The following is a 17,624-nucleotide window of genomic DNA, read 5'->3' on the forward strand; positions in this document are numbered from 1 at the left end:
ATAAGCCTGTGTCTCTATGAACTGTCTGCGTGATGTTTATGTGTTCCATTGCCCAGCAATATCCTCAGACCTTTCTTCGATATAACATTCATTCGACGATCTCAGAGGTCAATTCTGACCCAATGCCAGTATCTAGTTTATCAAGGACGAGTTGCGTGTGACGTGAAATCTCCTTCCCGCATAACAATAATGTACTCGTATATATGGGTTTATCGTATTTTTGTGGGTCCAATGCAGGAAATATTAACATATTTTTTGGATAAAACCAAGAACATAATTACCGTATTATTTAAAAGTCTTAACACATTACTACAGTATTAAACTTTATTTTCACAGACGCAATTTAATGAGACATGACAAGAATAATTTTTTCCTTTAATTACATGATAAGATCCGCAACAAGAAAGGTCTGAATAAATTTTCACGTTTAGTAGATGTTTAATTGTAGGTACTGAAAGTCAACTCATTTCTGCAGACCGGATGTTCCCCGTAGTTAAAAAGAATCTCAGATGGAGCATATATCCCAAGCAAAACTATCGAATCTCAACTGTTTTATAAATATTGTAAAATGAAGCACCAGACTTTTCAAACAACTTAAAAATTGCTTTCCAATGCTCTTTAATACCCTGATAGTTTTTCCGAATCTGAACCACAACCTATCTTTTACTTTGAAATGCCTGGTTCAGCAATGTACGTCCATCAGTAGGAAACCTTATATAATTTCATTATCAATTTTTACACCCTCTTCTACATCAGGCCAGGCAGTTTGAGTTCGTAAATTCATCTACTGAAACTTTCTAGCTCTATCAGTACTCGTTATTTACACCTCTAAGTACTGGAAGCTAGAATTACGCAAACTGTCTAAAGTTGAGAAGAACTTTTGTTCCTGAACGTCATTAGTTTCTTTTAGAGTGCACAGCAATTCTTCTGCCGAAGACTGTATAAAACATTAAACATACATTTTCTTTTGTCCCTTTGCTATGCGATGACGCAAACAGCGAAGAGAGGTAAAACGAACTTCAGTAACGATAACAACACACCCACATTGCCGCTGTGTTCCGTTGCCAAATGACTAACAAGTAATTGAAAAGCCGTAGTTGAACCGCTAACCACGCGTCCTCATCGACGTCAACGCTTTCCTCTAGTCGGCTGAGAGGACAGACGTATAAGAATGTTTAAAAATGCGATGTCTGACGCATAGATCTAAATATTAAAAAAAATGCTCATCAAAAGGGAAATTCTCAAACCCCGAATATTTCTGCAACTCGTCTAATTACCCTGAGCATCATTTATAAAAAGGACCGTCCAGGATAATCCCGGACGTAAGGTAGGCCTAAGTATGTACAGTCTATAACTGTAACTACCAGGGTACCATGGACGCCATCGTACAATGTGGTGCCAGAATCATGGTATACCTCCTAATATCCTGTCTTACCTCCTTTTGCCCGGAGTATCGCAGCTAGTCGTGGTATGGACTCAAAAAGTTGTTGGACGTCACCTGCATAAATATTGATCCATGCTGCCTCTGAAGTTGTCCATACTCGCGAAAATATTGGCAGTGCGGGATTTTGTGCACGAACTGGTCCCTCGATTGCGTCCCAAAGAGTTCTATGGGATCCATGTCATGCGATCTAGGTGGCCAGATCGGTCTCTCCAGTTGCTCAGGATGTTCTCCGAACAGTCACGAGCAGTTGTGACTCGCTGATATGACTTACAGTCATCCAGAAAAAAAATCATAGTTGTTTTGTGACATGAAGTCCACGAATGGCTGAATTTCCAGTCCATGAGCGGTCAGTTCCACCAGAGAATACAGTCCAATCCATGTAAATAGAGCCCACACCATTAAGAGGCTACCGCGAGATTCCACAGGGTATTGTTGACAACTACAAAAAAAAATGGCTCTGAGCACTATGGGACTTAACTTCTGTGGTCATCAGTCCCCTAGAACTTAGAACTACTAAACCTATCTAACCTAAGGGCATCACACACATCCATGCCCGAGGCAGGATTCGAACCTGCGACCGTAGCAGTCACGCGGTTCCGGACTGAGCGCCTTAATGACAACTACAGTCCATGGCTTCTGCGCCAACTCTAACACTGCTATCAGCTCTTACGAACCGCCCGCAGTCATCTGACCAGGTCCTGGTTTTCCAGTCGTTTAGGGTCCAATCGACATGACAACGAGCCCGGGAGAGGCGCTGCAGGTGAAGTCTTGCGTTTAGGAAAAGCACTCACGTCCGTGGTCTTCTGCCACAGTCCAGTAATGCCAAATTTCTCTCACTGTGCTGAGGGGTACGTTCATCGTTCGTCCCACGTTGATTTCTGCCGTTTTTTCACGCGGTGTTACTTTACTGTTAGCACTGACAACTCTACCCAAACGCCACTGCATTGTCAGTGGTGAGAGGTAACGCCTGAAATTTGGTGTTCTCGGCACACTCTTAACACTGTGGATCTCAGAATATTGGATTCCCTAATGATTGCCGTGATGGTATGTTCCATGTGTTTAGCTCCAAGTCTGTTAATTCCCATTATGCAGCCTTAATCACTTTGGGAACCTTTTCACATGAATCACCTGAGTACAAATGATAGCTCAGCAAATACTTTGTGTACGCAATACTACCTCCATTTTACGTATGCATCGTGGTATCTCATGACTTTTGTCCCTTCAGTGTATGTTGCTTGCTCCAGAGAGATGTTTGGATTGTAAGATGTCATAAGCTTACAAATTTTTCTGTGATGCAAATAACCGAGGTAACTTGATAATACCCAAGGGGGCGAAATTTTCTAATAGCTAAATGCATTCATATTATAAAATGGATGTATGTAAGTATGTATGTTCCATATCTCCTACCAAATTCCGATTTCAGCTACACTTGATACACGTATCCGCTAGTGTCAGGTAATAATTGCTGTGGGGTAAAAACCGCCTAACTACCACAGTTATGGAGATATGAGGTCATACAGAATGATAAGCGTCAAAATTGCCACACAATTACTAACTCTATTGGCAATAAATCCGCAGCAGTCCACGTACGCCGCTAAATGCACCTACGAAATTATATTATGGTACCACTCATAGTTCAGGAGATTTGACGTCATGAACACTGAGATGGGTGAGAAACGGCCGCACTGTGCATGACGTTGAAATTCATTACTTCTTTGCTACTACCTCTATTCGCAGCACATTTTTCAGACAATATCCGCGTATGATGCTGAATGTGCCAGCAGAAATATATTATGGCACGACACGTGCTTCATGGGATATGACGCCATAGATACTGAACGCGTGAAGAAAATGCCACATCGTGAATGAAGTTTTAACACATGTACATTTTACTCCTAAGACACTCCTACAGTCGAGTCAGCGTAAGGAAACTCCTGACACCTGGCAGCGCTTTTGACAGCTTTCAGCCAGGAAGCACAGACGACTGAAGGTAAAAAACAATAGACGTCTGGAGGGCTATGATGTGGCGATGCCAGAGAGACTGTTACGATATCACCTTGTAGACACCCAAAGCAGCTGCTCCCTCATTATTGAAACCCTCCGGTTAGTCCGCAGCTCGTGGTCGTTCGGTAGTGTTCTCGCTTGCCGCGCCCGGGTTCCCGGGTTCGATTCCCGGCGGGGTCAGGGATTTTCTCTGCCTCGTGATGACTGGGTGTTGTGTGATGTCCTTAGGTTAGTTACGTTTAAGTAGTTCTAAGTTTTAGGGGACTGATGACCATAGATGTTAAGTCCCATAGTGCTCAGAGGCATTTGAACCATCTCCGGAATATTATGCATATATGCATATTATGCATATTTCTTTGAACAACTGTTTCACAGTTTCGAAGGTGTTTTCACGAATACGTGGAAATGGAGTTCTTTTGATAATACTCTACAAACAGAGTCCACTGTTTTTCGTTTCAAATGGAAGACTGAATATCGGAACAATGATGTATTTGTCAGTTAGTGATGAAATAAAATTATTTCAGAAAAAAAAAACAGACGACGCTAGAAAATAACTTCTCTCACGTAATCGTTCGTTTGTGTGTGTGTGTAAGTGAGAATGAGAGAGAGAGAGAGAGAGAGAGAGAGCGAAGACACTGATCTTATCGCTAGAGGGAAAGAGAGATACCATCGAGGTCGTTACGAAGCAAGTCCACAGCAGTACCGACGTACCTTTTAGCATCCGTTCTGGACAGGTGGTCGTCTGAAGTTTAGTGCGGCTCCTCAGAGCAGAACCGGGGACAAGTAAGATCAGAGGACCAGGAGGGTCCGATAACGAGCAAAAATGCGGCGTCGAGGCAGCGTGGCTTCCGGCAGCAGTTTGTGAAAGAGCGGCGGTGGCCGCAGGAAGCTATTAAGCCGCCGTCTGCCGCCGCGCTGGTGGGTTTTTACGTCACAGCAGGTACTTGGCAGCCGGCTTAAACGGCAGCCGCAGCTCTCGCATTACCACAGCAGCACGCGCGCCCATTCGGGCGTCCCGGTTGCTGGACGTACTGGATCCTTGCGACACAGCGCACTTTTAGCTACTCATATGATATATATTCACAATTAATTGTGAAATGTGACACGGCTGGAATTATACAACAGTAGAAGTGAAACAATTCCTCTTAAAATGGATCTATCAATGAGCCGTTTACAAGGTAAGTACAAATGTTCGGCTACGAGCTGCAACTGGCACCATTATGAAATTTCGTCCTAACCAGTATAAATGTGTCTGACATGTAAACTTTTCGACTAATTACCAATAAAACTGGACTAAAACTTCGTAAATGACGTGCCTAAGCGTGGTGTTGTAACTGTTGTCCTACAGTTTGGACGAAATATTGCACAGGTCCGTCCAATGAATTATGAACACACCTGCATCACCTCGCAAATCTTGATGAGAGCGTAAAATTCGCTATTCTTGTTCTTCAACGGTACTAATCGGAGTGTGGTAGACGTCACTTCAGGGGCAACCTCAGACATAAACGTCCAGAGGACGCCCGGCGCAAAGTCCCAAGCAACTGGGAAAAAGCGTAGGTTTCTCCTGTGTATAAGTAGGGTAAAAAACGGAGCCGAGATATTATAGACCAATATCCCAAACACCGGCCTGCAGCAGAATTCTTGAAATATTCTCCGTTCGAAGACAATAAATTGTCCTCAGAGTGATCAGCTTAAGTCTACGAATCAACATCGTTTTAGAAAGCACCGCTCGTGCGAAATTCAGCTTCACCTTTTCTCACATGATATAATGCGAACTATGGATGAAGGGCAACAGGCAGGTGCCATATTTCTAGATTTCCTGAAAGCGTTTGACACGGTGCCCTATTGCAGGTTCAAAAAAAAAAAAATGGTTCAAATGGCTCTGAGCACTATGGGACTTAACTTCTGAGGTCATCAGTCCCCTAGAACTTAGAACTACTTACACCTAACTAATCTACCATGTACGAGGCAGGATTCGAACTTGCTACCGTAGTGGTCGCGACGTTCCAGACGGAAGCGCCTAGAACCTCTCGGACACCCCGGTCGGCCCTATTGCAGGCTGTTAAGGAAGTTACGAATATATGGAATAGGTTCACAGATATGTCAGTGGCTCGATTTTTTACGTTATAGAACCCAATATGTTGTCGTCGACGGCGAATGTTCATCAGAGACAAGAGTATGGTCAGGACTACCCCAGATAACCATGTTAGGACCGCTATTGTTCTCTATATACATAAATGGTTATGCGGACAGGGTGGGCAGCAGTCTGCGGTTGTTTGCTGATGATGCTTTGGTGTACGTTAAGGTGTCGTAGTACAGTGTCTGCAGGAGGGTACAAGACCACAGATGAAATTTCTAGTTGGTGTGGTGAACGGCAGCCAGCTCTAATTGAAGGAAAATGGATGTTAATGCGGATGAGAGGGAAAAACAAACGCGTAATGTTCAGATACAGCATTATTAGTGTCCTGATTGACACAGTCACGTCGTTCAAATATCTGTGTGTAATGTTGATGGTGTCAGGACAGCAACCAGCCACAAATTTACTTTCAGTTCCTGTATTCAAAATGTACCGTTACCGGTTTCGAATCGTTGTGATTCACCCTCAGGCGGTTTACACGCTTTCTTTATGACATGTGGTGTGTTTTCTACAGATTAAGTGTCCTAAAATATAAATAATACATAATTATAAGCATGCCACACACAGATGGTTGCGTTACAGATTTTCGTTGCATGTGACTTACGTGAAACGTCGGTTTGGAGTGTCTGTTTTCATAACATTCGTCCAACAGGTGTAAATGCATTCCCACTGCATTCTTATTGTTGCACACGTAAACTGTTCTCACTGAACACTTTAGTTTTGTCACCGAGTAGATTTCTACCACGCACCACATGTTCTGATACATACAAAGAGCTTACAAACATATGAATATCACAAATGCTACGATATATCGTAACATTTGACGTTGATGTCCTATGTTTGGAAAGGATCATATATTCATTTACGCAACTGTAATGCCTTTTACATAAGTACAGAGAAACTGAATTTTTGAGTAGATATTGTTAAATTAATTATATTTGTTAATATATATAAATATATATATATAACTGTGTAGGGAAAATAGTATATTAATTAATTACATTTATCATCATGAGAATTAAAGTAATACATAAATTTGCTACTTGATCTGCAGATAGGTGTACTAATATTATTTGCTTTGGAGGCTGGAAAGTAATTTTTGGAAATTTTTCAGGAAAGGGGTGTTAGCTAATTCTGTCCATTAAGGATATAGTCTGGGGTGCTGTTTTTGTTTGTGTGTATTTCTAATTGTTCCAATATATTCATAGTGGCTCCTTTTTCTGTTAGATGCAAAATTTTTAATTTGTCCTCGATGTTTCCCCTTGAATGGTTTTCTTCAGCAATATGGGCTGCAAATGCTGATTTGTTCAAGTTACCAAGTCTTAAAGCATCAATATGTTCTTTGTATCTAATTTCAAAACTTCTGCCTTTCTGTCCGATGTAGAATTTTGAGCATGTATCAAATTTGAGTTTGTATATTCCTGATTTACGGTAGGGACTCTTGGAGGTATTTACATCATGGATTACTTTTTGTTGTATTTTATTATTTGTGGAAAAGCTGATTGTGATATTTTTCTTCTTTTTAAATAAGTTTGCTATTTGGTATTAAAGTGGGTCTATGTATGGGAGAGTAGCATATTTAGGTTTGGCATCAGTGGCACACTGAATGGGTTGAAGTGACTGCTGTGAAGTGGATCTGTGGTTTTTGTCTCCATTTTGTTGTGGAGTTTTTCTATTATTGTGGGTTTATATCCATAATTATGAGCAACTGTCGTAATTATATTTATTTCATTTTGTTGGTCTGTGTCACTCATTGGTACTTTTTTAATTCGGTGTATCATCGTTCTGAAATATGCCGTTTTTTGTTGGCGGGGGTGGCAAGATGAGTTGCTAATACTGACATGTGTGGTGGTAGGTTTTCTGTAAATAATAAATTTATTTATATTTTTAGGACAATTTATCTGCAAGAAACACACCACATGTCATAAGGAAAGCGTGTAAACCGCCAGAGGATGAATCACAAGGTTTCGAAACCGGTAACGGTACCCTTTGAATAAAGGAACTGAAAGTAAATTTGTGACTGGTTGCTGTCCTAACACCATCAACATTTGTCTTCAAACAACAGCCACGGTCTCCATCATGTCATCATATGACAAAATTGCATCTGTGCGTAATTTTGCAAAACGATAATAAATTAAACGAGCGTGTGAGGATTGCGGTACGAAAGGCAGATGGTCGACGTAGGTTTATTTGGAGGGATCCAGGAAAGTGTCGTCCATCTGTAACGGAGACGACATATAGGAGGCTTGGGGCGACCTATTCTTGAGTAGCGCCCGAGTGTTTGGGAATCGTACAGGTTGGATTAAAGGAAAACTTTGAGGCTATTGAGAGGCGGTCTGCTAGAATTGTTACTGGTAGGCTCGAACAACACGCAAGCGTTACGGAGGTTCTTCGGGAACTGATATGGGAATCACTGGTGAAATGAGGAGCAGTGTCGAAAAAATTTAGAGACCCGGCATCTGAAGCTGAGTGAAGAACGATTCTGTTGCCTCCAGTATATATTGCGTTTAAAGACCGCGAGGATAAGATACGAGAAATTAGGGCCCACATAGACGGTCGTTTTTCCCTCGTTCTATTTGAGAGTGGAACACAAAAATGACTAGTAGTGGTACGCGTTAATCTCTGCCACGCACCATAAGGTAAACTGCGGAGTATCGATGTTGATGTAGAGGATTGTCAGTGATGTTGGAGGCCTAATTAGAGAATGATATTGGCTCGTTAGACGTAGTCTTAGATCACCATCTAAATCTGCCAGTGGCCCAACAAACATGTACCCATTCCCCATCATAGCGCGAATGGAATGCTCTCAAGCAATCCTGGAAGGCCCTGCTGATGAAACCTAAGGTATCCGCGTTCACTGACCTTTCTCAGATCTTGTGGGCAAATGAGACGATCACGTAGAAATAGAACGACACATTTAATGATAAACTTTTCTGATTCGGTGAGTCATGAACAGCGTGGGAATGCGCTTCAAATTTTAGTCAGGTATCATGGGGACTCAGTGGGAAAGTTTATACTGGTCATGGCTACCGAAATTTACTAATGTAAATAGTGGCATGGCTGCAAGGAAAAGAGAAAAACTCTATTAAGAGTGATTTTTAAGGTAACACACAAGGCGTGGTGCCAGACGAACATGAGAAAGCGGGTCAGCGCTCAGTATGATGTCAGCCGTGTTGACACACTGCTATAGAAACACTGGGTCTGTAATGGCTAGGCGAGGGAAACTCCCTTCGGGTACCAAGGGAAGCCCAGGCAACAAGAATGTTCAAGAACCTTCTGGAAGCTTACGGAAGCATCTTACTGAAAATTTAATTCTTCATTTGAATGGTAATACATAAGTAATTGCTTTACAATTCTGGACGGAAGTTTTGTTCTGTCGTTGCAACTACAAAAATGCGGATTTTTTTCACCAGATGGGTTTCGCTTTATTGAGGTAAATTATCATTAGTAGTCTGTGATTACGTTTTTACGTTTTGACTTGGTTCTAGATCGAAAAATAATTCGTTAAGAATATGTTGGAACACGTGAGGCAATACTGACCTTACGACTTATCTCAGAAGAAAGATTAAGGAAAGGCAAACCTACGTTTCTAGCATTTGTAGACTTAGAGAAAGCTTTTAACAATGTTGACTGGAATACTCTCTTTCAAATTCTAAAGGTGGCAGGGGTAAAGTACAGGGAGCGAAAGGCTATTTACAATTTGTACAGAAACCAGATGGCAGTTATAAGAGTCGAGGGGCATGAAAGGGAAGCAGTGGTTGGGAAGGGAGTGAGACAGGGTTGTAGCCTCTCCCCGACGTTATTCAATCTGTATATTGAGCAAGCAGTAAAGGAAACAAAAGAAAAATTCGGAGTAGGTATTAAAATCCATGTAGAAGAAATAAAAACTTTGAGGTTCGCCGATGACATTGTAATTCTATCTGAGACAGCAAAGGACTCAGAAGAGCAGTTGAACGGATTGGACAGTGTCTTGAAAGGAGGATATAAGATGAACATCAACGAAACCAAAACGAGGGTAATGGAATGTGGTCGAATTAAGTCGGGTGATGCTGAGGGAATTAGATTAGGAAACGAGACGCTTAAAGTAGTAAACGAGTTTTGGGGAGCAAAATAACTAACGATGGTCGAAGTAAAGAGGATATAAAATGTAGACTGGCGATGGCAAGCAAAGCGTTTCATAAGATGAGAAGTTTGTTAACATCGAGTATAGATTTAAGTTTCAGGAAGTCGTTCCTGAAAGTATTAGCATGGAGTTTAGCCATGTATGGAAGTGAAAGTTGGACGATGAATAGTTTAGACAAGAAGAGAATAGAAGCTTTCGATATGTGGTGCTACAGAGGAATGCTGAAGATTAGATGGGTAGATCACATAACTAATGATGAAGTATTGAATAGAATTGGGGAGAAGAGGAATATGTGGCACAACTTGACAAAAAGAAGGGACCGGTCAGTGGGACATGTTCTGAGGCATCAAGGGGACCCAAATTTAGCATTGGAGAGCAGCGTGGAGGGTAAAAATCGTAGAGGGAGACCAAGAGATGAATACAGAGTCAAAAGGATGTGGGTTGCAGTAAGTACAGCGAGATGAAGAAGCTTGCACAGGATAGGGTAGCATGGAGAGCTGCATCAAACCAGTCTCAGGACTGAAGACCAAAACAACAACAACAAGAATATGTTGATTAGTACTTACGGTGATTTTCGCTTAATTCCTCTCTTACATCGGGAAATGCCGTTTGCTAGCCAATCGTTGTTTTCCTGCGTTAGACACTGATAATTTTGGTCTTATTTTTAGTTGTTCTGCAGCACTATGCATTTATTCTGTTTTCCATAACACATCTTTATATACACCACCGTATTCTGTTTGTTTTTCTACTTCTAAGTATGTGTTATGGTACGTGTTTTGTAGTGTTGCCAACATAACCTTTCCGCTACGTGCTCTTTGACTTACAACGTTTCTTTAATTAGACCATTGTATGTGTGTAATTCTATTTAATTATGTTTCTGCGTAATAGTGCACTGTGTAAGAGTAGGGAAGGAACAGTGATGGAGCGATTTTTTTTTTTCGGTGTAGAAGAAGGGGAAATTATGATTGGTGGACATAAGTATATATCAGTGAATCGAGTGTGAGCTAGAAGAGAAGGTGAGGAACAAAAAGTGAAATGAAATTGTGAGTGGCGGTGGGAGGGGAAGGGGGGTGTTGTCGGAGAGCGGGAGGGGGTGAACGATGGAAAAGGCACTTTACTCATTTGATCAGTTATTTTATATAGAGCCTCTTTTGCAGTATTTATTTGGTCATTGAGCAACTGTTTATTTTGTGTTAATTCTTTTTGTATGTGAAAATTATCTTGGAAAGGGAGGAGGTGTCTGTGCTTACCGATCTGTATGATATTCATATCTTTTTCAATATTGCTTGATCTATGGTGCTCTTGTTTTAGATGATCTGCAAATGTTCAACAATTTTACCGTATTTAAATGCTCTGATGTTTTCTCTGTATCGTGTGTCGAATGTCCAGCCAGCCATTCAGCCTGTATAATTTACTGACTTACAGAATTCGTTTTATAGACGGCTGTCAGAAACAGTCTGGAAGGCTTGTAAGCAGGTTGCAGGGTAGATTGTATTGTGAAATTATTATGAAGAAAACAATTCGATACGTTGCTCTGTTTCCGAGTTAATTAACACTGAAGTTAGCCAATCACGTCGTTGCGCACGCAAGTTCAGGCGGGCCGCCGGAGACGGTTAACCGGATGCTTCGTTTGATTTATTGATACCGAACAAGAGAGCGATAAAAAAATAGGTCATGGAATGGTAGTAAGGATTGAACAAGTTGAGGAGTCTCGTGAGATATCATCTACGCTATGAGAACAACTGACACTAATTGTATCTAGCAGGCAGTTTGAATTTGTGCCCACTGCGTCATAATTGGTTAACTTCAGTGCTAAATATCTCGGAAAAGGCACTAACTATCAAATAGCCGGCCGAAGTGGCCGTGCGGTTAAAGGCGCTGCAGTCTGGAACCGCAAGACCGCTACGGTCGCAGGTTCGAATCCTGCCTCGGGCATGGATGTTTGTGATGTCCTTAGGTTAGTTAGGTTTAACTAGTTCTAAGTTCTAGGGGACTAATGACCTCAGCAGTTGAGTCCCATAGTGCTCAGAGCCATTTGATTTAACTATCAAATTTTCTTTTGAACAGCTATTTCTCGGCACAGCCTACCTTGAAACCCCTTACAAGCTTAGTTTCTGGTCAAGATAAGTTTCTGATCAACCTCCCATAAGCAGCATATGCTGTTGTAGCAGGGAAAAGAAGGAAACCAGCGGAAAAATTTTCCTGTCGGATCACAAAAAAGGCGAATATATTCCACATTAAAAGACTCTTCCAGAAAAATGGGCAACCAGCTGATTCAGTCCTCATTGCATCGTTCTCAAGAAAAATTCAATCATGCCAAAATATCAGTCCTTTCTGCGCTGAATAGCAGAGAAACAGTGAGGGTAGAAGAGAGAGGAGCAGGTCCTACAGAGAGAGAAAGAGAAATGAGACAATGTTGGTGAGAGAAAGTGGCAGTGATAGAGAGTGACAGGTGGGTGAAGATAACAGCAGTGAGAGCCAAATAGAGAATATCAGTCAGAAACAGGGGTGGATGGAAGAAAAAGTAATGGGAGCAAAATATAGGGGAGACAGTGAAAATGAAATACACAGATGCGAAGAGACGGTACATAGGTTGGGGGGGGGGGGGGGGGGGATGGTTCTGGACCCATCCCAGACACGTGAAAATACCGAGACAGTAAGAGAACCCCCAGAACTTTGAGCTACCGGGGTATGGTGGAGACAGTGGCCGTGAGAAAGGAAAGGAGTGAGGGAGAGAGAGAATAGCCGGCTGGGGTACCCGACCGGTTCTAGGCGCTACAGTCTGGAACCGCGTGACCACTACGGTCGCAGGTTCGAATCCTGCTTCGGGCATGGATGTGTGTGCTGTACTTAGGCTAGTTACGTTTAAGTAGTTCTAAGTTCTACGGGACTGATGACCTCAGACGTTAAGTCCCATAGGGCTCAGAGCCATTTGAACAGAGAGAATAGATAGTGACAGTGGGCCATACCGTATATCGATGGGAGAAAAACGAGACAGTGGGAGAGACGTAGATGTACAGGCAGAGAGTGCAAATCAGAGGGAGATGCTGAATATGAAGGCTTAGCTACAAAGAGCAAATTGGTAACATGTTTTATAATATTCTGTGTTGAAACAAAGCGAATGGCTTCACATGCCAAAACTTTTTCTGCTGAAAGAGAGTAGCAGAGAAGCAATGTTGACAGAAGAAAGAGGGCACAGTGCTACTGTGAGAATCTTTTAAAGCGGATCATTTCCAACGGGAGCATTTTTTCGCTGGTTCTATGAACACGCTCATCTAAACAGTGGTGAACTGAATCAGTTAAGTATACCTTTACCGAAATCTAGTCAGTAATCTTGGAAATATAACTATCAATTCGTAACCAGAAGGAATAAGAAGCGGGATACGATTAAAGGATAAGAATAAATGTAAATGGGGTGGTGAAGAAGACTATATCAGTGATAATATTTCAAACGTTGTGAGCAAGAGCTCCTATTAGGTTCCTGGTCACTAAACCGCCCAAAGATGTAATCAATCATGCATGAGCAGCGCCTGTTAGACGGAGGGGGTCCGACAGCCAGTCAGTTCCAGTCATTCCACCAGGAAGGTGGCACACGGTTCGTGTTGGCTGTAGTTCAACCGTGCCTAGACGGTCAACACCGCGGTTCGATCGCGTCCGCATTGTTACTTTGCACCAGGAAGAGCTATGAACAAGGGAAATGTCCTTCCGTCTCAGAGTGAAACAAAGCTATGTCGTTCGGACATGGAGGAGATACAGAGAGACAGGAACTGTCGATGACATGCCTCGCTCAGGCCACCCAAGGGCTTCTTCTGCAGTGGGTGACAGCTACCTACGGATTATGGCTCGGAGTAATCGTGACAGCAACGCCACCATGTTGAATAATGCTTTTTGTGCAGCCACAGGATGTCGCATTACGACTCAAACTGCGCGCATTAGGGTGCATGATGCGCAACTTCACTCCTGACGTCCAAGGCGAGATCCATCTTTGCAACCACGACACCATGCAACGCGGTACAGATGGGCCAAAAAACATACCGAATGGACCGCTCAGGACTAGCATCACATTCTCTTCACCAATGAGTGTCGCATATGTCTTCAACCAGACAATTGTCCAACACGTGTTCGGAGGCAACCCGTTCAGGCTGAACTGTCCAGCGTGTGCAGCAAGGTGGAGGTTCCCTGATGTTTTGGGATGGCGTTATGTGGGGCCGACTGACGCCGCTGGTGGCCATGGAAGTCGCCGTAACGGATGTACGACACGTGAATGCCATACTCCGACCGATAGCACAACCACATTGGCAGCGTTTTGCGGAGGCATTCGTCATCATGGATGACAATTCTCGCCCTCAATGTGCACATATTGTGAATGACTTCCTTCAGAATAACGACATCGCTCGACAAGAGTGGACATCTTGTTCTTCAGACATGAACCGTATCGAAAACGGCTGTGATTGACTGAAAAGGGCTATTTATGGACGACGTGACCCACCAACAACTCTGAGGGATCTGCGCCGAATGTTGAGGAGTGGGAAAATCTGGACCAACAGTGCCTTGATGATCTTTTGGATAGTATGCCACGACGAACACAGGATACTAGGTATTAGAGGCACGGGTGTGTACAGCAATCTCGACCATTACCTCTGAAGGTGTTGTTGTATGGTGGTACAACATGCAATGTGTGATTTTCATGACCAATAAAAAGGGCGGAAATGATGTTTATGTTGATGTCTATTCCAATTTTGTATACAGGTCCCGAAACTCTCGGAACCGAGGTGATTCAAAACTTTTTTTTGTGTTTGTGTAAGTGTCTATCCCAATAACTGGTACTGTTTGTACATAAGAATCACGGCTTTTCGGTGTTCACTCAGAAACTGCCAACGAACTAATGGTGCTTTTATAAGCTGCCTAGGGTCCAGCGTAGATCACACTGAATGCAAATGAGCTAGTCGACTTGAACAATTTGGCTAGGTTAGGGCAAGTGCATAATATTTAAGTTTTGCTCCTGTACTGTAGAATAACTACAGTATTCCCGTTCTTCCGACATGTATTCAAATGGTCGCTAGTCCAACGGCTATCTGAGTCACTTAACCCTGCATCTCTCTGTTCAATATTACCCGAGATATTACCCCCTGACAAACCGCATTTTCGCGCGCCACTTTGTGGAACATATTGGCACCGTGCATTTGGCAGACCGACTACTGCGATCGTGAAAATTAGCGAAAAAGTCGAAAGAGACGTTTGGGATTATCGCTTTAACATTATTCGGTAAGTTATAAATTCTATGCGAAGGGAGAACGAAAAGAGGAGCCGAGATCAGTTGGAAAGTAAGTAAACAGGCTGGCGGCTAATGCAGCTGCCTGGATACGTGTGGCGCTTCCGCGGCTGCCAAGCAGCATCCGCAGGACCCTGATTTACGCCGAGCGTATGCAAACGCAGATTTGTAGAGCAGCGGAGCACCAGCATCCCGAGTTTCCATGTCACGTGTTTGGCGCATCGCAGTGCACAGCAGCGCGGCGGCAGACGTTTCGCTAAGTTAATTACGGCGAGTCGCTCAGTCCGACTCAGCGCGGCCGAGCTCTGCGTGGCTGCAGAGCGAATTACATGTCTTCTTTGCAGCTGCCAGCCAGCGATCTAACACCAGCCGTCAGTGATATCTCGCAATGCTCAGAGATAATGTTAGATATGTGCGAAATTGTTATTAAGCGACCACTCCGCTGAGATGTTCAGTCATGCAGGCATACCTGTAAGAAAGATCACATAGATATTGTGTATCTCACAGTGATTTTTTAAAAAAAAAACTGATTTTAGTTGATTTATAAAATCATATAACATTTTCCTTCTACATTTATGTAATATTTACTAATGTCAATATAAAAAAAGTACGTAAAGGATCGTAAATCAAGAAGACGTTAGGTAGAAAGGTGTACGCTAAGACGTACTCGCACAAAATTAGCCTAGGAGATCTACATACCACCTGTTCTTGCCAACTTAGTTTACATTACATGATTACTAAATCACCAATTGTCATATGTATACAAGTGGCGTTCAGTAAGTAATGCAACAACTTTTTTCCCTTCCAATTTCGGTTGAAAAAATGCGGAATCCATATCATGGAATATTCTCACTGCGTTCCAAGCACAGAGTTCGTTTCGGCGAAAAACCAGAACCTCGCTGTCCGAATATCTCCGTGCCGGCAGGGCAAGAGGTGTGCCGGCGTTGTTCCTCGCTGCCAAGCACAATACCACAAAGGGCAACGAAGGATCATCTGTGCGGAATTGCTTACATGTTAGGGGCTGATCTCGTCAACTGTTTGTCGACCATCGTCACAGGCGATGGGACGGAGATTCATCGCATCGCCACACCACGTTTTCTCCGAAGGAAAAGATCAAAGCCGCAACCTCTTTTAAAATAAAAACAATCAGCCGCCAGCTGCGCAAGTTTTATTAGATAAACTTCTTGACTAGTTTCAGCAAATTAATTTGCCATCCTCAGAAGACCATACAATTAAGCCGCACCCCTAACCGATAAAGTTACGGTAACTGTCTTATTAGATTATGAAGGGGTTACTCTGTTTGGTGTGCTCTCTCATGTCAACGATCAACTCTGGACTGCTTTCTGCTACCCCAAGGAAACTGAGGAAACGACTTCAGCGTGTTCGTTGCCACAAAAATTCAAACGAACTTCATACAAGTCTGTGCCCCCAGGAGGAGCTCACAAAACTTCATGGGACCGTTCTTCCTCATGCAGACTAGAGCCCGTATCTCGCACCTCCCGACTTCCATCTGTTTGGGAAAATGAAGGATGAACTTCGCAGGAAGCAGTACGTGGATGAGGGGGATGTTATTGATGCAGCAAGGCTTTGTCTCCGACGTCGAACATTAGAGTGACAGCACGTGGGAATGCAGGTACTCCCACAAAGATGGCGCAAGGCAGTCGCACTGAACGGAAATTACGTTGAAAATTGGAGTTTTGTAGCAGGAAGAGTGAGGAGGACTGATATGGTGCATTCGAATACTGAATAAAACCAACCTGCTTTCATAAAAAAAAGTATTGCAGTGCTTACTGAACGCCCTCGTGTTTTGTGCCTTTATTTTTTCTAGCTGTAGGAGCAGGCCCAGAGCTTTTCTTTACATTTTTAGTATTAACTAGCAGGAAAAAATTATTAAGTAATATTGATTTATAAATCACTAGCTGCTCAGGCAAAGCCATATTAATCAAGTACACAGATTAGTTTTGTTCCACTAACACATGAAATGAATCACATGAAATGACTTCGCAATTGCTAATATGAACAACCACAGCTTCATAATGGAATGGTGTCGGACGGAGACTCTATTCCAGATGTCCCTCCTATGACGAGCGTTCACTTTATCATGAGGCTACTCCAGAACCACTCACGGCCAGACCCAAACTTCCAAATGTCGTCAACCATTTGTCTACGGCCTCCTCTAGTACGGCCATTACATATATTCACCTGCAGACGAAACATTTAATATGAACGTCGCTCTCCGGGTGTCGCAGATAAATGCAATGTTGCAGTCTGAAGGAACACTGCATCGTAGTTCTAAATAGTACAGGCAATGCAATATCACTTGGTTCCAGTTAGACTGGTGTCAGTGTCACCACTATAAAAATAGTTGGGACGAAAGTACTTATCGAACCTGAGTGACACACTTCATCTGTCAGGTTCCGCATGTACGCAAGTATGGTTTTTCAGAAGGTAGCTTGGGAATCACTGTCACAGCACCAGCCGACACATATGTAATTAAGATACGAATTTTAGCTCAATTAATAAGTTCAAAGGGCAATTTTCTAGATTATACGTTCCATCATAATTTAAAAATGGACTTCCCACTCAAAGTTACGTTTCTTTTTACGATCAGCTCATGTTTGTAATATGTTGTTGAACAATATAG

The sequence above is a fragment of the Schistocerca serialis genome, chromosome 4 (genome assembly GCF_023864345.2).
Source record: "Schistocerca serialis cubense isolate TAMUIC-IGC-003099 chromosome 4, iqSchSeri2.2, whole genome shotgun sequence".
Taxonomy (NCBI): Eukaryota; Metazoa; Arthropoda; class Insecta; order Orthoptera; family Acrididae; genus Schistocerca; species Schistocerca serialis.